Here is a 21,968-nt window from a genome sequence, read left to right on the forward strand (position 1 = left end):
AGTATCTCTTTGTTGCTTTGTATGTCCCTCCCCCACAGTATAACCCCTGCTTTCACTATATTTGATGTCAGTATAACTTGTGGAGGAGATGGGGAAAAATCAGTTGTTTAAGGATACAGGTGGACCTGTTGCAAAAATGAGAAGTACAAGTTGTCATGTCCAAAACGAGCTTTACAAAGTCAGTGTGTGGGTGGGGGGAAGCAGAAGGATTGGGATTGGGGGAGGAGGGGGGAGGCTGGGAAGGGATGTGAAGGGTAAACAAAGGATAAGGCTGCAATACTTGGTAAGAAATGTATGCATTATCCTGCCCATGTAATTGTAACCCCTCTGTACAGTATGTTCACAAATAAAATAAAATTAAAAAAAAAGAAATGTCCTCATTACCTTGCCTATGTAATTGTAACCCCTCTCTACGCTATTTTCAATAAAAAACAAAAACAAAAAAGATGTTAAAATATCAGAATAAACCTTCCTGACAAAGATTTAAGGAGATGGAAAAATAAGGAGTCCATGGCCAGACTTTCTGCTTTGAGTTCCTGTATCTCCTGATGACTGAGATATCAGAGAAAATACAATCCCATATGAGCCTATCATATGTGCTTAGCTATAAGGCAAAAGAACACGTTAAATATGAGTCCTTATAAAATCTATCATACTCTATTCTGGATAAATATTGTGGGAAAAAATTAATTATTCTCCATAGACCTCATCATTAATTTTAGTTGCTATGGAGGTCAACCTAATTTGATCAATATTAAAGAAAAATGATTATATAACCCAATCACTAGATATCACTAGAATTTAATTTATTGATAATCAGGCTTTGGAATAAACTATTTTCTTATAGATCCTCAGTCAATTCTAAGGTCCAGCAAGGATGAGGAGCACTAACTTGTTAAGACTAACAATTTTTAGGATAATATATTTAGTAATTATTCCTGAGGTTAATTAACTCAGTAATAATAAATGTTGTTGGTTTATGCTAGTCATTAATGATGACTATTAAAAGTATTTTAAATGCAATAAGTATTTAGGTTGTGGTGATTACAAGTATTTATCTTTTAAAGTACTGGAACATAAAACACTTCCTACTATTATTCACCATAAAATGTCAAGGAGTTGTTGCATTTAATACATTTGCATATCATTGGGAAAATAGAAGCCTAACCAATAATAAGACTTTTGTCATAATTTGGCATCTATGGTAAGAGGTCAATCTGATCATTTTGAACAGAAATTGTAATGGGAGTAGATTTTTTTTCACACAGTGAAGAAATTACACATTACCTCTAAGTTGACATAGCATAATAATGAATGTATTAGCTGAAGCTAGAGCAGTGAACATCTGTTCTTTATAACTATCTAGCATCACTTCCTCCTTTGTCTGCTATTACAGATCTTCCTGCTAGCTAGCTTATCTCCTGAAGGATTTCATACCAAGGAGTCTACAAATGACTGAACTAATCCCTATACCTCTTCACCACCATCAGAATGAACATATGACCAACTCTGGTTACTCATTCCACTAGTAGTATGACAATGGACGTGTTTAACAATGGACATGTGACTTGAGTCACTCTGAGCCAGAGTGCTACCAGACCAGACTGAGAAGACAATCTTTTTCCAATAAAGTCATAAAGATACTGGGTTGTTTAATAAACCGTATGTCAGACCATATGTTAATTAGTTCCCAATATCCATTTTCTACTTTTCCCATAATACTGTCTTAGCTGGGAAAATAGAATTATAGAACATATAAAACAAAAGCTCCAATGTTTTAGAAGGCTTATGATATTTCCCTGGAAAATGGAAATTTAGGAAGATTAATCTGCTTCCAAGATCCAAAACAGATGAAGGGATTTTGAAGGATGAGACTGCAAATCAGATCATAGTAAGAACTAAGATGACAGGAGCTTGGTAACTGAGTGACGGTGTTAATAAGCAAAAAGGAACAAACATTAAGGGGAGCAATTCAAACTCTAGCTTTAGCACATCTTTTGTTCTATTGATAGTTTATATAAGTAAAGTGCTTTGTATCATGAAATATTTTCACATATATCATCTCTTTAGACACAATGATTCTTTGGAGTAGTTTCACCGTTTTACAGAAGTGGAAACTGAGTCTAGCTCAGTCACCTGTGTGCCAGAGCAATGGGCTAGATTGATTAGTGGCCCACTGTAGGATGCAATAACTTTCTGTGTACCTTGAGACTACCAATTTTTTCTTTTAAAAAGGTATTTACAGCAATTCAGTTTTGTTTGTAATCTTTATTTCATTGTTAGTCGGTTCATTGTTCTTTTCTTACTCATGACCTCTCCTGAGCAATGATGAAAGCTGTAAGGCAGAACTCTACCCTGAGATGAATCATCATTAGCAATGTTGGGATCAAGGAGTACTTGTGAGGAGATGAGGAGGAAAGAGGAAATACCAAACAGTGACAAACCCACAACCTTGAGTCTCCTGGAATGGATTTATGTTAATTTCCAAAAACCTTTCCCTCTGTTTAGTACCTTCAATATGATGAGATCATCACCTCCCATTCATTACAGTACCAGTATCCCTGATGATTTTAATAATTTACCATTTCAAGGATCCATGCAAAGTGAAAGGAAATTGCTTTTAGACAGTGTCTGATTCAAGCAAACGGAAATGGTTTCTGAACCACAGAAAACAAATAAACATGCCTCTACCTGGAACTTCATTAGTGTTTGCCTGTTTGCCTAATACTACAAAATATGCTTTAAAATAATGAAACAGTGTTGCCTAGAGACTCTATAGGCTGTCTGAGCTCCCGAAGCAGGAGATTGTTGACAATGCCCAAGACCATTAAGCTTAGATGAACTCCTAAATGCCAGTGTGAAACCATGGGCTGTCTTTCCACAAAGCAAAATTGAAATGCCATATCTTTGGCAACTTCCAAAGATACATATCTAATTATTACTCCAAATATAATGCAAGTCTACTATGTATAGCTGTAGTGTATGACAATTTTCACAATATTGGTAGTTGGCACTTTGATGACTGTGTAAGGCCTTCTGTGGAATCATTCATTCTGTCTTCGTGCCAAGGCCATTTATTTAGTTTTCATCCTCTGTTTATGAATTATAAAATACAATATTTGGAATTCTGTGGGATGCTGTTGAATTCCTTAGGGCAATGGTTAAACACAGCTACATGGTTGTTCTTTTCCATAATGTTGTTCTTGGGCATGGAAAGGAGTATCTTTTTCATGAAGGAAAATTGGCAAGAAGGCTTCTTCTCACAAAGAAGTCCTGGTTTGGCACAAAATATGAGGCACTAGGGATGCAAACATCTCATCTTTAGATCTGGCAACAATGTAAGAAAACACACTTTTCTGGCAATACTTAGTAATCAACAGTAACACAATGGGTCTTTGAACTGATGTCTGATGAAATGATAGAAATCCAAAGTAAAGCAATGTGACCTGGCAAACAGGCTCCTGAACCAGAATGTGTGATTTCTCCCATTCCTATGGAGATCCTCACTTGGCTGAAAGTCCACTCCAAAGACAAAGTATTTCCAGATCTTTGGCAGAAAAAGAAATGCCCTCTTTTCAAATCTCTCTAGTTCAGGAGAGTAGAATCCTACAAGGAAAATGAGTAACATCTACAATGTTGAATGGCAGTAAGAGCTATACAGATTTTAATGTCTATACAATTACAATAACAATAGCCATTTTCAAAGTCACTGTAAGAATATATCATTCTTTTTCCCTAAGTTATAGGATATGGGATAATAGATAAGACATGTAAATATGTATTTCTGTGTACATAGATATGTTTGCATAGATGGGTATGACATAAATATGCATATGTGTGTACTGTATGTATTGAGCAGTCAAGGTTTGTGAGGTATAATCATATAAGCATATTCTATTTTTTTGGTCTGTTTGTTTGTTGTTTCCATTTTCAGTTGGTCAGGGGCCTGAACTCAAAGCCTGAATGCTGACCCTAAGTTTTTTTACTCAAGTCTTTCATTCTACTACTTGAGTAACAGCTCTACTTCTAATTTTCTGGTAGTTAATTGGAGATAAGAGTTTCACAGATGTTCCTGACTGGGTAGCTTCAAACTGCAATCCTCATATATCAGCCTCCTGATTAGCTAGGCTTACAGGAGTGAGCCACTAGCACCCAGCTTCTGTTTTTGTTTCTGTATCTTTTGTTGTCTTTTTCAGTAAGGATGTAACTTCCTCTACCTTTAAATAGAAATTCAGGAAGTCTGGTGGTTTTTCTGAACATACTTGAGATAGAGAAAAATCTACAGTAACACTAAATTGTGAAATATAATCTTGATTCAGAAATTAAGTAATTTATGGTATGCCCTGACCCCATCCCCATTCCAGATGTTGGGCTAGCACAACAATCTTTCAGCTACTGCATTATACCTGAATGGCTTCCTCCTCAGAATTCCCTCACAATTGCCCTTGACTGGCATGTGCCATCTTGCCTGGAAGTCTTGTCTCCCTCTAAATTTTACTGATCACAAAGGAACCAAAAGTTATTCTGTGGCTCCAGAAAGAACTGCTTTGGAGTGTGATTTATGTTGCAGTCCTCTCCCTAGCATATGAGGCCAAGGATCCTTGCTGGTCTTTCCTAAACAGTACTCCTTTAAAGTTTGGCCATGAATCTGCCTCTTAGGCTTTGCTTCTAGAGCACCTAAACTAAGACCAAACAAAACAGATGAAAAAAAACAAATCTCCATTTTTGAGCTGAGAAGGTAGCTCAGTGGTAGAGTGCTTATATTGCATGCATGAGGCCCTGGGATCGATTCCTCAGCACTGCATAAGCAGAAAAAGCCAGAAGTGGTACTGTGGTTCAAGTGGTAGAGCCCTAGCCTTGAACTGAAGAGCTGAGGGACAGTGCCCAGGCCCAGAGTTCAGGCCCCATAACCAAAAGAAAAGAAAAGAAAAGAAAAAGAAAATCTCCATTTTTTTTCATTCAAAATTAAGATTTCCCATATTCCACTGAAATTAGAAATACTTCCTGGAGAGTTCACTAGCTTCTGAGAAGGAAGAGTGGTTCATTTTTAATATCATGTGTCTATAATACCAGTTGGCTGGTATTATAAAATCATAAAATCATCATACATCTATTGAAATAAACAAAGAATTTGTATTTTAAATGTACCTATATTAAAATCTATTGAGATTTTCTCATCATGAACCATTCTTTTTATTTTATTTTCCCTTCTCATCTCTCCCCCACTTGGCCTTTTCCCCCTCTCCCCCATTCTTATACTTCTGTTATAAAATAAGGATACTTTATCAGAATTCCTTGGATATCTTGAGACTATGATTTCAGCACACATTCATCTCTTTAGACTTACTCTTCTCATCTCCAGGCTTATATTGCATAGAATCTTAGACTTGGATTGACAATAAATCTCCCCTCCTCTGTCTTTGGTCCTTGAAAATTTTGTGGAGAAAATTGATTTTAGAGTATTTCTTCTCAATTAATTTTTCTTCTTTTTTGGAATAGTTTGCCCATACGTGTTTACAAAGTAATTGTTTGTATGGTCAACTTGAATATCTCCACTGGACCCTTCATGGTGTTGAGACCTGGCTATGGAGGCCTACTGGGTGACAGGCAGGCCCCCATGCTACAACAATAGCCTTTGGGGTGACCTTCTATTTTACCTGCATGTCTCTATTACTGGAATATGCTTGACTAGGAGGGAATTTATGGAAGAAGTTTGTGGAAGATGGCTCAAACTTTATTATCTTGTTGTGGCCCATAAGAAACTCCAACACCTTTGACCCGCCACGTTGTAGGCTCCTCCCACTTTCTGATTATCACTCCAGCCCAAATTCCCCAGGAAGGAAGAAAATATGAGACTTCTGGGTATACATACTGGGATTCTCCAAATGTTTTCTCATTGCTTCTCCGCTCCAACATGTGATCCATAACCTGCAGTCCAAGAAATCTCAGCTCAGTAATGAGACAGCAGTTTTACCTCTCACAGACATCAGCCTAGAAATAATGAGAAAAATCCAGAAAGTTCATTTGGCGCAAATGAAACATGTAAATTCAGAGAGCATTTCAGACAAGAGATCTCAATAGCGAATAAGCATAAGAAAATATGGGCAAAACCACTCATGATTAAAATAAACTAAGGAGAAAATATTACACACCAATGGATTTGCAGAGGAAAACCATGTAAAATCCCCCCCCCATTTAGTGTACAGAGGGGTTACAGTTACACGAGTAAGTTAATGAATACATTCCTTATCATGCTTTGTTACCTCCTCCTTTGTTTGTCCCCTACCATCCCTTACCTCCCCACCTCCCCAACTCCTCCTTCCCTCCCCCAGCCACAAGTTGTAAAGTTCATTTTCAACATAGTGTCTTGTACATCTCATTGTCACAATGGGTCAACATGTATACTTATTTCAACATTTTGTTACTTCCCTTCACCTCCCCAAATTAGAAAAGTGTGTATACAAGATGCAGGGCACTGGAATCAAATATAATGAAAACATGAGGGAAGAACATACAAAAGAAATAAAAATGTCACATAGTACATTGTAAGTACATTAAAAACAATAGCAAGAAAGAAAAAAACCACTGTGTCCCTGTCTTGGGGTTCATTTCACTTAACATCATCTTATATGGTCATATGTACATAGTTTTTGGAAGGCAGTATGGAGGTTCCTCAAAAGACTCCACATAGAGCTCCCCTATGACCCAGCAATCCCACTTTTGGGCATTTACCCAAACGATCACAAACAAGGCCATACTAAGGCTACTAACATAACTATGTCTATCTCAGCATTATTTACTATAACTAAGATATGGAACCAACTCAGATGCCCCTCAGTAGATGAATGGATCAAGAAAATGTGGTATATATACACAATGGAATTCTATGCCTCCATCAGAAAGAATGACATTGCCCCATTTGTTAGGAAATCGAAAGACTTGGAAAAAAATATATTAAGTGAAGTAAGCCAGACCCAAAGAAACAGAGGTCCCATGGTTTCCATTATTTGCAATAATTTGTCTAGGACAAGCAGAAAAAGTCAAAAGCTATGTACATATGACCATATAAGATGATGTTAAGCGAAATGTAAAAGGTTGAACACCAATTCTAGAGAGAGTATGGAGGAAGGAAATGTACACATTGGTATTGGAAAGACAAACTGATACAACTACTTAGGAGAATAATGTTTTATCCACAAAAACTGAAAATGGGGATAGACCAGTAATTACAATTCTAGATTACTTTTTATTTTTGTTAGACATGAGTCTTGAACTCTGGGCCTGGGCACTATCCCTCAGCTCTTCAGCTCAAGGCTAGCACTCTACCTCTTGAGCCACAGTGCCACTTTCAGTTTTCTGGTAGTTTATTGCAGATAAGAGTCTCATGGACTTTTTTGCCCAGGATGGCTTTGAACTGTGATCCTCAGTTCTCAGCCTCCTGAGTAGCTAGGATTACAGGTGTGAGCTACTGCCAACCGACTAGCTGTATCTTTTAAGCCAAGAGAACTTCTTGTTCCTGTGACCAAGGAACACTGTCCAAAGTTGTTGGTTTTTTCTGAATTGTTTTGAAATAAGGGAAAACAGAAAATCTAATACTTATAAATAAGGGATGGAGGAACCATGATTTTCTATATAACAGATACTATGTAGCTATTGAAATAACTAATCCACATGAATCTCAGAACCATTCATAGGGGCAAACAGAAGTTGCAAATGGTATCCATAATTCCGTGTGCATAAAATGTTAAAGCATAAAATAATCCTCCATGTGTGTATGGACTTACACACATAGAACGAATGTCTGAAATCCTTCGTGAAAATGCTACCAACAAACTCAAGAGTGGGGACTGAAGAGAGTGGGAAGGTGAGAACATAGTGGGAGGGGGTAGGGTGGAGGTACTCTTTGATGTATTCATAATTCTGTTACACACATCCAACAAAAATGATCTGAAGTAAATAAATAGGAAGCTCTTTGTGAATAACTTGTATTTATTTTCTATGTGTTTAAGATGCTGAGTAACAGTAGAAAAGAAGATAAACATGGTGGCTTGCTGTCCACAGTTAGAGTATTTCTACTTTCAACTAAAGACAGTCTTAGATTCTAGGACAAATGCCTTGACATATGTTAATCTCCATTCCCTTATTGTTAATTGGAAGGTAATAATCTTTTATTACACTGCTTTAGATGTTCTGAAGTTGACCAAATGAAATAATGTGCTTTAAAAACCATCTTGAAAGGCATTAAGATAATTTCAAGTAGTTATTGCTGCTTACATGTTAACCTGTAGAAATGAATACTGAAAAAATAACCATGTTAATTCAAGGAGCCAGTTTTGCATATCTTCAGTGAGATTAGTATCTTGTTATTTTGCTTCTGAAAAATTATGCATACCACCTGAAATTGCTCTGGTGCCTTGACCAGGAGAGAGAAAATTGTATTCCTTCATTCCTCCCAAGTCTATCCTGCAAAAGGTTTTTTTTATTTTTATTTATTTATTTATTTTATTTTTTGTGAGCATACTGTACAGAGGGGTTACAATTACATGGGCAAGATAATGAGTACATTTCTTATCAAGCATTGCAGCCTCCTCCTTTGTTTACCCTTCACATCCCTTCCCAACCTCCCCCCACCCAATTCCCCCCTCTCCACCCCGCACCAAAGTTGTAAAGTTCGTTTTCGACATGACAACTTGTACTTCTCATTGTTGCAACGGGTCCACCTGTATCCTTAAATGACTTGTTTTTCCCCATCTCCTCCACAAATTATACCGACATCAAATATAGTGAAAGCAGGGGTTATACTATGGGGGAGGGACATACAAAGCAACAAAGAAATAATCTTATATGTGCGTTAGAAAAAAACTGCAAAAGTTTTTGAAAGAGTTAAATGGCAATAACCTACCTGTATCCACTGAGAACATTCAAGGTAAACATGATATTTCAGGAAATGGCTGTTCAGCAAGAAAGACTACTGGCAGAAGAGTACAATTTACACTTTTATTTAGAGCTCTAAATCTGTATTTCAAATCATAGCTTTGGAAAAGAACATAAAGGGAGAATAAAAGGAGCTTTTAACATATGTCCTCTTCCCAGTTGTGCTCTTCTTAATAAATAAACTCTCCTTGAAAACATTTGTTAGATAGAAGCAATTAGGGCTGAGGCTCTATCCTCTCTCCACTAATTAATTACAGCAGATGAGCTTGTAATGTGCATCAGAACAACTTAATAAGCGGGGCCAAACTATTTTAGATTCTGCCATGTTAGTATTTCATCATTGCTGAGCTATCTACATTAGGTAAGTAATATCTGAACATAAATAGCTTTTGAATTACCTGTGTCCTCAGAATAAGCACCATGTCATGAACAGACATAAATAGATGTGTCCTATTTACATGGATGGGTTATGAACAGAGAATGGCGGAGAAACATTGAGGACATGAAAAGGATGAAGAGAGAAGAACATGAGAGTTTATATAAACTGTCATTTTCAGTAATTTATTGCCCATCCCCTGGGCAATATGCTACACTGGCCAACTAGATACCATTCCATCATCTCCTTCACGTTTTTCTGTATTGTCAGACTTGAACAGTGAATGCTTCTCTTTGTTGACATCATTGATTCCATTATCAATTCTCACCTCAGATGTCTTCTAACTGAACCTGGATCAAAGTGTGACTAATACAAGCTCTTTAGTAATGTCTCTGCTTTTAATGAAACTTTAAAGGCAATTAGTGACTCATTGAGTCAATGAATAGACTTTGTACATCTGGGGATGAGTTAAAATATGGCTTGCTGTCAATGAAGAAAAAACAAAAAACAGAACCAAGGACCTAGACCAGCTGTGAATTACCTCAGACACAATTATCTGAAACTTTAAAGCCATGTTTTCTTTAAAATCAGAGGTCAGTATGTCTTTCAGGTAGCAGAATTAGCACTACAAGGTGTTAATTGACTAATTTTATCAGGAGTCAAATAGGTCTCTATTTCATCTTCTTTGAATCAGATTGTTCACCCACACAGGTGTAATTCTGGCATTTTCAGATTAGGAGGAGGAAGAATAGTCTAGGAGAACAGATCTAGATCTTAAGGCAATCTATCAAGTAACCTTTTCTGTCAATGTTTCTTGCCTGTTTATTGTTTCTATAGAGTTTCTCTAGACATATTACAAGGGGTTTCCTCTACAGAATAAAAAAAAACAGTAGAACAATTATTGTGAAAGACTTTTGAAACATGAACTATTTAAGGGTGATGAGCACATGTCAGTTTAACAGGCTACGAAATATGTCATAGACAAAGGCCAGTGACAAGGACAAATAATTAATCATATCCCTTCCTCTCTTTTCACTGTTGTAACAATCATTATCAGTAGGTAATATGTGAAAATACATCCTCACACACCCATACACACACAGTTTTTGGCCTAAAACACCTTTAATAGTGATATAAACCATATTTGGAAAAGCTTTTTCACTTAATATAATTTTTCCAAGTCTTTCCATTAACTAACAAATGGGGCAATGTCATTCTTTCTGATGGAGGCATAGAATTCCATTGTGTATAAATACCACATTTTCTTGATCCATTCATCTACTGAGGGGCATCTGGGTTGGTTCCATATCTTAGCTATAGTAAATAATGCTGCAATAAACATAGTTGTGCAGGTAGCTTTAGTATGGTCTTGTTTGTGATCATTTAGGTAAATGCCCAAAAGCAGGATTGCTGGGTCATAGGGGAGTTCTATGTGGATGGAGTCTTTTGAGGAACCTCCATACTACTTTCCAAAGTGGTTGAACAAGTTTACACTCCCACCAACAATGCAGTAAGGTTCCCTTCTGTCCACATCCCCTCCAGCATCTGTTGTTATTAGGTTTCTTGATTATAGCCATTCTAACTGGAATGAGGTGGAATCCCATTGTTGTTTTGATTTGCATTTCTTTTATGGCTAGGGATGTTGAACATTTCTTCATGTGTCTATTGGCCATCCTTCTTTCTTCTTCAGAGAAGTTTCTCTGTAAGTCTTTAGCCCACTTAGTTATTGGGCAGTTGTTTCTTTGAGGATTTGTTGTTGGGGAATTTAATTTTTTGAGTTCCAAGTATATTTTAGATATGAGACTTTTGTCTGTTGTATGGCTAGTGAAGATCTTCTCCCAATCTGTGAGCTTTCTGTTGATCTTGCTAGCTATGTCCTTTGCTATGCAGAAGCTCTGCAACTTCATGCAATCCCGTTTGTCCAACCTTTCTTTGATTTATTGTGTTTCTGAGTCTCTATTAAGAAAATTTCGGCCTGTGCCAAGGAGACCAAAGAAACATAGATCCCATGGTTTCCCTTATTTGCAATAACTAATATATGTCTGACACAAGCAGAAAAGGTCAGATAAGTTGATGTTAAGTGAAATGAACCCCAAGATAAGGACACAAGTGTTTTTTTCTTTCTTGTTATTGTTTCTAACGTATTTATAATGTGATTTTTTTTGTTGCTTTGTATGTCCCTCCCCCCATGGTAAAACCCCTGTTTTCACTGTATTTGATGTTGGTATAAATTGGGGGAGGGGAAGGAAAAAACAAATTGTTTAAATAGGAATACAGATGGATCCATTGCAACAATGAGATGTACAAGATGCTATCTCAAAAAACGAACTTTGCAACTTTGGGGGAGGGGGGGGTTCAGCGGGGGCAGGTGGGTAAAGGTAGTTGTGGAGATGGGAGGGAAGGGATAGTAGAGGAAAAACAAAGGAGGAGGCAACAATGCTTGATAAAAAATATACTCATTACCTTGCTCATGTAATTGTAACCCTCCTCTGTACAGTATTCTCACAATAAAAAACATTAAAAAAAGAAAAAGCTTTTTCATATGGGTTCCAAAATATAGTCTACCCTTAAATTTTTGTCTTAAGACAAGAACTAAATATAGGCTGGGCGTTGGTGGCTCACGCCTATAATCCTAGCTACTCAGGAGGCTGAGATCTGAGGATCACAGTTCAAAGCCAACCCAGGAAGGAAAGACCGTGAGACTCTTATCTCCAATAAACCACGAGAAAACCAGAAGTGGCGCTGTAGCTCAAGTGGTAGACTGTTAGCCTTGAGCTGAACAGCTGAGGGACAGTGCCCAGACCCAGAATTCAAGCCCACAACAGACAAAAAAAAACCCAAATCATGAAACAAAAAACCCAACTAAATACATATATGACTATATATAAAAACATATATTATGAATATGTATATTACATATACACGTATATTTTTTTAGAGGTGATGATTTTGTTACATGTTGTTTGACACAATCAATTCTGGATGTAAAATCAGAGCTTTCACCCATTTCTTTTCATTACCTCTTTAGGATTTATCTTTAACAAGTCTTCCTAAAATGTCAATGATAAACAAACAAATGTAGGTATGTCCTTGTCCAAGTTTACATGAATTTTGAAAAAGCTTGCTGGCGAAAATTAGTGCAACATTTATGAAAATTAGTATGGAGCTTTCTTGAAAGACTAAAATATGACCTGGATATGAAATATGACCTGGACATTTATCTAAGGATAGTAGGGACAGCATGCAATAGACAACCTACTCACCCAGGTTTATTGTAGCACTATTCACAATAGTGAAGCTATGGAATTAATCTAGGTGTTCAACAAACAATGAATGAATGAAGAAAATGTAATACATATATATATAATACATATATATATATATACAATGGAGTATTATTCAGCCATAAATACAAAGGATATTGTGTTGTTAGCAAGAAATTGGATGGAACTAGAGACTATCCTGTGGATCAAGATGAGTGAAGTTAGGGACACAGGTGGACCCATTGCAACAATGAGATATACAAGTCCTTATGTCAAAACATGAACTTAACAACTTTGGTGGGGGATGGGGGGAGGATTGGGTGGGGGGAGGGGAGGAGTATGGGAAGGGATGGGAAGGGGAAACAATGAGGAGGCAACAATGCTTGATAAGAAATGTACTCGTTATCTTGCCCATGTAATTGTAACTCCTCTGTACAGTATTCTCACAAAAAAATAAATAAATAGAATAAATAAATAAAAGATGAGTGAAGTTCAAAAAGACACATATCACATTTCCTCTCATATTAAGAACCTAGACCTAAAAAAACCCACCAATATGACCTGAATATAAGAGGGGAACTATTCAGGGAGAAGCAGTGGGAGGAAGAAGGAGGAAAGGAAAAGGTGATGGGGGCTGAACCTGATGAAAGCACACGGTATAGATGTATAAAAACAATATCATGAAGCCTGTAAAAAAACCTGAAAGTAAAAGGGAACTTGAGAAGAGGCAATAAGAAATTCAATAAAAGAAGTAAATTTGAAAAAAAATACAATACATGAATGTATAAAAATATTACAATAGTATCCCTTTCTTTTTTTATTGTGAAAATACTGTAAGAGGGGTTACAATTACATAGGCAAGATAATGAGTACATTTCTTATCAAGCATTGCAGCCTCCTCCTTTGTTTCCCCTTCACATCCCTTCCCATTCTCCCCCCCACCCCCCCAATCCTTCCCCCCACCAAAGTTGTAAAGTTCGTTTTCAACATAACGGCGGCGTGTACATCTCATTGTTGTAATGGGTCCACCTCTATCCCTATTTAAGCGATTTGTTTTTCCCCTTCCCCTTCACAAATTATACCGACATCAAATACAGTGAAAGCAGGGGTTATGCCGTGGGGGAGGGACATACAAAGCAACAAGAAATAATCTTATAAATGTGTTAGAAACAATTGCATAAAAGAAAAAACATTTGAATACAAATCAAGAACTCTAATAACAACAGATGCTGGAGGGGGTGTGGACAGAAGGGAACCTTACTGCATTGTTGGTGGGAGTATAAACTTGTTGAACCACTTTGGAAAGCAGTATGGAGGTTCCTCAAAAGACTCCACATAGACCTCCCCTATGACCCAGCAATACCACTTTTGGGCATTTACCCAAATGTTTACAAACAAGACCACACTAAAGCTACCAGCACAACTATGTTTATTGCAGCATTATGTACTATAGCTAAGATATGGAACCAACCCAGATGCCCCTCAGTATATAAATGGATCAAGAAAATGTGGTATATATACACAATGGAATTCTATGCCTCCATCAGAAAGAATGACATTGCCCCATTTGTTAGGAAATGGAAAGGCTTGGAAAAAAGTATATTAAGTGAAGTAAGCCAGGCCCAAAGAAACATAGGTCCCATGGTTTCCCTTATTTGCAATATCTAGTATATGTCTGAGTCAAGCAGAAAAAGTCAGATAAGTATCCCTTTCTTTATAGCTAATAATTTTTAAAGGAAATTTTAAAATCCCAAAGCCTGAGGAGAGTGACAGTCATTTAGGACTGGGGATTCAATGGCAGATGGCTAAGCCTTAGTGCCCTGCCTGTGTCTTGCTAGTTCACTAAGACCAGTCCAAGAGATACTAGAAGAGAAACCAATAGGTGAAGAGATGTCTGCCTCATGTTTGCTCTTGATTAATGAAGTCAATAGTTCAAAGAATTCAAATTTTGAGGAAAAAACATCTATTTTCTGAATTAGGTATTTTCAAAAAAAACATTTCTGTGTGTAGAAAAATATTTAAACAAAAAGCTTAGCAAGTCTTGGAATCAGTTTAAATCGTGTGGATGCCCCAAATAATAAAAAAATTCTGTTAGCAATATGTAACCACTTTAAACATTTTCTTTAAAAAGGAAAGGTAATACCTTTTATATACTGTTGTCACTGTCAGGTTATAAATCCATCGTATATTTGCTTAGAGTGGAAAAATTGAGATACACCACCCAGATAATCTTGTTCATGATTATTTCCATGAATCATTCTACTCCCTACTTTGTTGTTGTTTTTTTCCTCAGCTCTCACATTGTCTGCATAGTCTTATGAAGAGTCACAAATGCTTCTAGTCTCAGCTAGGTTAATGAGCTGACAGGTTCACCTAACTATGGAGGCCTGTGATTGCTCCTCTGAGAATGGTTTGGAAGTCTTGAATTCCAATTGCAGAGATAGTCTCTTAAACAATAGCATATTTTATTGAGACCAGATTTATCAACAATTGTATCCTCAGTGTATCCTCTATCAAGACAAATTTTCCTCTAGGCTTGCTAGGAAGATGTAATTGGTGTAAAATACTTCACTTAACGATTTATATCAGTTATACAATCTCTAAAAGTACAATGCATAATTGTCCCTGAATATGTTTCAGTTATCAAATTTAAAATCATTTGATCTTCATGAAATCCTCCTTTGCTTTGGGAGAAAGTTGTATAGCTTACAATCAGGAAATTGAACAATTTGAGAACATAATTGTGTCAGATTAGTCTAAATGAAGGAGACTTAATTTCTCCATGACATTATAACAATAAAATGTATTAAAATTATTAAGAGAGCCGGGTGCCAGTGGCTCATGCCTGTAATCCTAGCTACTCAGGAGGCTGAGATCTGAGGATCGTGGTTCAAAGCCAGCCTGGGCAGGAAAATCTGTGAGACTGGAAGTGGCTTGTGGTTCAAGTGGTAAAGCACTAGCCTTGAGCTGAAGAGCTGAGAAACAGCACTCAGGCCCAAAGTTCAAGCACCACAACTGACAAAAAATTAAGAGAAAAATTACTCACAGATTATTAGAAGAGCTGTATTAAAACAAGTCACAAAAGTCCTTTGTTTATTTCATTAAGATGACAGGTGCTCCACCTTAATATGCACTAATGAAATGTAAATTAAATCTACACTGTTATGTCAACTTGATGGGGGAAAGGGATACCCATGCAGTCAGTAAATGCCCTACCATAGTTTTCTGGAGATCATTATTGTCCAAATCAGAAACTAAGTAAAGAAGATCTACTCTCGTTGATGTAAGGGAGCATCTTCCAACTTGTGGAAAGGGCTTTAATAGAACAAAAAGATGGAGGAAATGTGGATTTTCATTCCCCTCTTCAGCTGGTTCTTGAGCCTTCATATTCTAGAATTTACATCAGAGAATCTTCCTCTGTGGTTCTCAGTTCATAGGCCCATTTGGGCTAAGATTGACTGATATCACTGGTTTTTCAAAAAGTTTTCAGCTTATGGATAACAGATGGTAAGATTTCTCACCCTTCATAGTAGCATGAGCCAATTCAAACATTTTTGCTTCTCTGAAGACCTGTCACTAATCCATATACCCATAACAAAATTCCTAAAATGAAAAATATGGAAAAGGTCAAGAGGAAGCACCAAGATTCTTCTATACTGCTGGTAGGCAAACGATACAGCAAATTCTTTAAAATACATTCAGCAATATCTATTTAAAATAAATATATGCATACACTATCACAATTTCACACACACACACACACATTCCCAACAGAAAGTCATACATACATCCCCTCATTGATATACATAGCAGCATTTTAATAGCCTCTAACTAAAAACTATTCAATGCCCATGTAAAAGTGAGTAAATGGCCAAGTGCCAGTGGCTCAAACTTTAATCCTAGACACTTGGGAAGCTGAGGTCAGGAGGATTGTGGTTTGAGTCTGCTGAGTCAAATACACAAGACCCCTTCTCAACAGCGGGGCACCTATCATGGAAGCTTTAAAAATCAAAAGGCTGTCTTCCCAAACTACATCAGAGACTAAGACGGATGATCACTGTTCAAGGCAACCCTGGGGGGAAAAGCCCACAAGCTTCATTAGAAGGAAAACATTGTTGGAAATGAACTTTACCACTTTGTGGGGAGGTGGGGGGAGAGTAGAAGAAGTGGAGGAGGGAAGGGATAGGAGAAAAACAAAGGAGGCGGTAACGATGCTCAACAAGAAATGTACTCATTGCCTTACTCATGTAACTGTAACCCCTCTGTATGGCATCTTTACAATAAAATAAAATGTTTTTTTTTTAATCAAAAGGCTAATGTTGGGAGGATCATGGTTCCAGGCCAGAGAGGGACATCTTCTGTAAGACTCCATCCCCAATGGAAGAAGCTGGGCATGAAGGCATTTAAGTTTGCTATCCCTCATCTTTCATCTTTACCTATGAGAGGCCTCCACATTGAATACTACATACATGACAAAACGGAGATGATTTTTTTTTATTTTGTTCTTTTTTGCTGGAGAGGAGAAGGTACTAGGAATTAAAGCTTAAGGTGATTTTCAGATTGGTGCTCATGCTGGAGCTGAGGACAGCTAGACATAAAACCTTGGGAATCAACTTGATGCAGGCTTCAGGAGAGGAAAAGTGGTAATTGGGCTAGGTCCTCCCCACAAGCAGATCACTCTATGATACTGACTGTCAAGGAAACGGTATTTATATAGCTTTTGCCGTTCATCCTCATCCAAAAGGAGAAAATATTTTGATTAGGCTATGATTATTAGTGGGAACTTGTTAGGTGTGAAGTGGTAGAAGGAATGGATTGGCAATAGTAAGTGAGTAGACTTGTTTAATTCCGTGCACACCAGGGCATTTGCCAAAAACTACCATAAATGTTTACTGCGCACAAAATCCTCATGAGAAAAGTTGCAAGTGGATATTGCACTGAAGATCACTCCAGCATAGTTAAAACTGTGCACAGACCACATAAAGGCTAGGAAGACATAGACAAGGGCAATTGGTGTGATTGAATACAGTTCAAACAAAAATCATCCAATATGTTTAGTGATAAGCATGAAAACTAATCATACTAGGCAGTAAATGGAAAACTATATGCATATGTAGTGAAATAAAGGATAGTCTTACTGAATGAAGCCAATTTTTTAAATCACTCAGTTTCCTACCCTACTTTTAACATGGCTGAGACCTTTCTTTTCTTCGTGCTGCTACAACAGGATAAGAAATAACAATATTGGTAATTCACCCAGTGCTCTATTTTTTTATAAGGTTTATTATGCTCCACTCACCCCAGGATACTTTGTGAATCTCTCTGGGGTCCTTGTTGCGTCTCTTCTGTCTTCCTTATTTTCAAGTCCCTGAGTCACTTGTCCAACTGCCTATCACCTATGACTCATAACAGCCATTACTTTCCATCCCCAAACCCACCTTCCTAGTGTCCTATATTCAACAAGGAACGGATGTTCCACTTTGTTCCAAAAGCAGAGGAACTCTGGAATATGCTCAGTGAAGACTGTCATTCTCAGATGTCTGCACATTAGAAGTGCTTGGTAAACTATGAAAGCATACTGATATCCAAATCCCACTCTCAGGAATCTGAACTCAATTTGTCTGGGGTGGATCACCAGAAACTATTTTTTAATGTGTATCAATTGACTTTAAAACAACCATGGTTGAGATGCATTGTCTAAAGACAGAACACATGTGTATTAAACGAAAGAAAGAACCTAGAGAAAGGAAAAAGAGTTAGCAATGCTGACTCTGGACCTTTTTAGGCACAAAGGAGGAAGAATAGGGTGGGGATAAAACCAGCTGAGCAAGACAACTTGTCCTGGCTGGGCTTGAGCACTAATGAATAGAAGCTAACAACTTCTAGACACGCATCTGCTCAGTAGACAGCTACTGAAAGTGAGCTTTTTTCATGGTTTCATGTAGGATATAAAACCCTGCTTTCAGCCTGATCAATGAACATAGGACAGATTATGTGGCTCTGTCCTTTATGAAAATTTGAGGAAGTTGTGATAAGGGCATCCTATCTACTAAATGTATCCCTTCTACCCTGAACCATCCTATATTCTCTCTTATTCCCTCCTTAGTAAAAATTCTACTTTTGCTATGTAGTAGCATTTGATTTCAGTGTGATAATAATCATATTATTTGCATTCGGGGTATAATACCATGGTAGATCACTTGCCTAGTATGCCTGAGTCCTTAGATTCATTCTTATCACGGACAACCCCCCACCCCTGCCAAGAGAATCTGAAAACAACAATAAAAACCCCAAAGTTATTGCTGTTTTTATTATGAATTTAGTTTCAAATTGTTCACTGAAGACTATCTCTCCAAGAAAAAAAATCAAGATCAAGCTTGAGAATGAAACCTAAGTTTAAAGGCTAATTTGATAATTTAGAAGCTATAAAACCTTGAGCAACTGAATATATGGACTTCAGTCATTTTCAATCCGTACAACGGTTTCATACAAATGGAATAGGATCGTATAAAGAATGTTTCTCACAACGGAAAGGTTCACAACAAATACTGCTTTTCTCTCTCTGTTGATAAGATCTATCTTTTAGATGTGTCCTGTCCAATGCAGCAGCCACTAGCTACATGTAACTATTTAAATTAAAGTACTTGAAATTCAAAATCAGTTTCTTTGGTTTCCCCAGCCACCTCTCAAATGTTTATTTGGAATGCCTACTATATACAATTCATGCCTGTTTCACTGAACAGCACAATGAGACTTTGCTCTCAATGCAGAAAGTTCTAATGTAGAACTCACCAGAATCTGCTTCTCTATAGCTACAATGTAGGTGAGAACCATTCGTGAAACCCACTGGCTCAGTAGTAGTCATCCAACCAGAATATCCCACATGAATTGTACAGGTCTGTTCTTGGTATCTACTCCCAGGTAATGAACCAAAGAAGCTGCTGACAATTCTCAAAATAGCCTAGTTTATGCAGTAATTTTCCTGAGTCGGGGGTGTGTTCCTATCCATCTTCAGCTCTGGATAAGCAAATAAAGCCATCCAAGGTTGTCAAGTCAAGGCCTACTTGCCATGAATTTCATTTAGTATTCACTAACAGCTTCTAGAAACTAACTTAGTTAACTTGAAATTCATTTCCCTAGCAACCTAGGCTAAATTAAGCAGCACGGGAGAACCATGAGGCAGGAAAACTTTTGAGAACATCTAACCCATCATCTCAGGCTTTGAAGTTGCCTTTTATCTTAATTGCTATGCCTATGCCTGCCTGCCAACAATTGTCATGTGAAGGCTACAGTCTCCAGGTCACTAGTTCAGGCCGTAACTTGTTTAAGCAGGAAAAACAAGATCATGATGGGCCACAGGGTGTGGTTGTGTGGTCAGTGCACTGAACAACTGCACGAGGTACCACTTATAATGTGATCATCATCATAGAGTTATGACATGCTCCCACCCAAAACAGCAATAAATGTCTCAGGAAAGGACATATCTTTTTTCTAACTTTATGTATTAGCTAAAGAAGGATACGGTGGTATACTCTGAAGTTGCAAAGCAGAAAACAAAGATGTTGAAATCGTTAATCTAGGGGAAATTCATCTTAGCACACAAGAAGAATGTTCTGGATATCTATGATATTCTTTGTTCCAAGAACTGCTGGACACATGGTGAACTAGCCTTGCCCTCTGGATTTGGAGAGGCCCACTGGCTCTGACTGGCTTAAGAACAATACTTAAACCAACAACATGGTTCTTAAACCTGACTCTCCACTCACCTGAAGAGTTAAAACTACTTCACCCTAATAAATCAGAATCTCTGTGGGTGAGGCCCAGATATCATTTTTTAAAAGGAATCTAAAGTGCAGTAGGTATGAGATATGATCCTCTAGCTCATAGAAAGGACAGTAAGAAGTAGATGGAGAGTTGTTAGGAAATGGAAAGACTTGGGAAAAAATATATTAAGTGAAGTAAGCCAGGCCCAAAGAAACATAGGTCCCATGGGGTCCCTTATTTGCAATAACTAGTATAGGTCTAGGACAAGCATTAAAGGTCATTAGGACAAGCATTATATGGTCATTATATGACCATATAAGATGGTGCTACGTGAAACAAACCCCAAGATAGGGATACAAGAGATTTTATCTTGGTTGCTGTGGATTTTAATGTACTGTGTGATTTTTTGTTTCTTTCGTATGTTCTTCCCCCATGGTATAACCCGTCTTCACTGTATTTGAGTCGGTACCCTGAATCTTGTATATACATTTTTCTAATTTGGGGAGGGAAAGGGAAATAACAAAATGCTGAGCCATTGTAGCAATGCAATGTACAAGACACTATGTTGAAAATGAACTTTACAACTTGGTGGGGGGGGGGGTGGGGAAGTGGGGAGGGAAGGGATGGTAGCAGAAAAACAAAGGAGTGGGTAACAATACTCAATAACAAATGTACCCATTACCTTACTCATGTAACTGTAACCCCTCTGTACAGTATCTTTACTCCAGGGCTTAGGCCTGAAGTGAGTTGTTGAGATGGAAGAGGATTTCCTTAGTTGTGTACACACAGGCCTTTTAGTCATTAGGATCACAGTCAAAATGAAAATTCAAAGAAATTTAAAGTACTAACAATAACTTGCTCATAGTATTCACTCTTGTGCAAGTCTTCATTATTCAACTGAAAACTTGACTACCAATGTAAATAAATAGCATCAAATTTCTTTGGCACTCTTCTGCAATGCTCAAATTGAACTTTAAAGTGTTAAAGATAATTAAGGAAAGACAAGAAAGAGGAAAGGGGAAGTTAGGTCTACTTATGGGTGAAAATATATCCTTAACTACATCCTGTACATAGGAGAGCCTCTCACAATCTCATTTCAGCAAGAAGACGCTTGATGTGATTTGTAATACATTTGGTGACTAAAAGATAGTCCAAGGCTACCTTTCAAGAGTGCAGCTTATTTATCTATAAGACCTTAAAACAGTGTGTCTAACAGTGTGTCCTGTTCTTGCTTGTTACTGATGAAGATTGCCTAGTCATGTTACTCAGTTCAAGAGTTATCTCTGAGTCATAGTTTATACTCAGTTCATATTTAGGTCCAAGATAACAAGCCCCATGAAATTCCCCAGAGTTGCATCTGTCTGTTGGATCTTTCTGTACTATCTCAAACATGAGTCAATGTTTTGCTGTCTTCTTTGCCACCCAAATTTAGTGAGAATTATTCAGAATTTCCAGAAAGGCAGATAATCTAACTGGTTCTTAGTAAAAGTACCCATCTTATAAATATATGCTCTATTTTTGGATGCATATTCTGAGTCTAAATATATGCATCCACTTTGAATTTATCTATGGCTCTGCCTACGAACTACAGAGACTAACAGAAAACTTTAAAGGGAAAAAAGTTCCCTCCT

This window comes from Dipodomys merriami, unplaced genomic scaffold (genome assembly GCF_024711535.1).
Source record: "Dipodomys merriami isolate MVZ:Mamm:240054 unplaced genomic scaffold, mDipMer1.0.p SCAF_20, whole genome shotgun sequence".
Lineage (NCBI taxonomy): Eukaryota > Metazoa > Chordata > Mammalia > Rodentia > Heteromyidae > Dipodomys > Dipodomys merriami.